We start from the raw sequence: 202 nt of genomic DNA, 5'->3' as shown, positions 1-202 counted from the left end.
TCCACCATACACTCCCCTGAGGCCCCTCCCCACCACTCACCTGCTGTCATCACCTCCCCCTCCCCCTTCCCACCCCTGAGCTGCCACCATCATGCAAGAACTGATTTCTCCCAAAGGCCGATGAGATGCTAGTCATGTTTCTATTTTCTGAATTAAGACAGATTTCTTTATCTACCTGAGGTCATGCTCCCCTCGCGTGGTG

Source organism: Manis javanica, chromosome 2 (assembly GCF_040802235.1).
Source record: "Manis javanica isolate MJ-LG chromosome 2, MJ_LKY, whole genome shotgun sequence".
Lineage (NCBI taxonomy): Eukaryota > Metazoa > Chordata > Mammalia > Pholidota > Manidae > Manis > Manis javanica.
Note: the sequence above shows the minus strand (reverse complement) of the source record.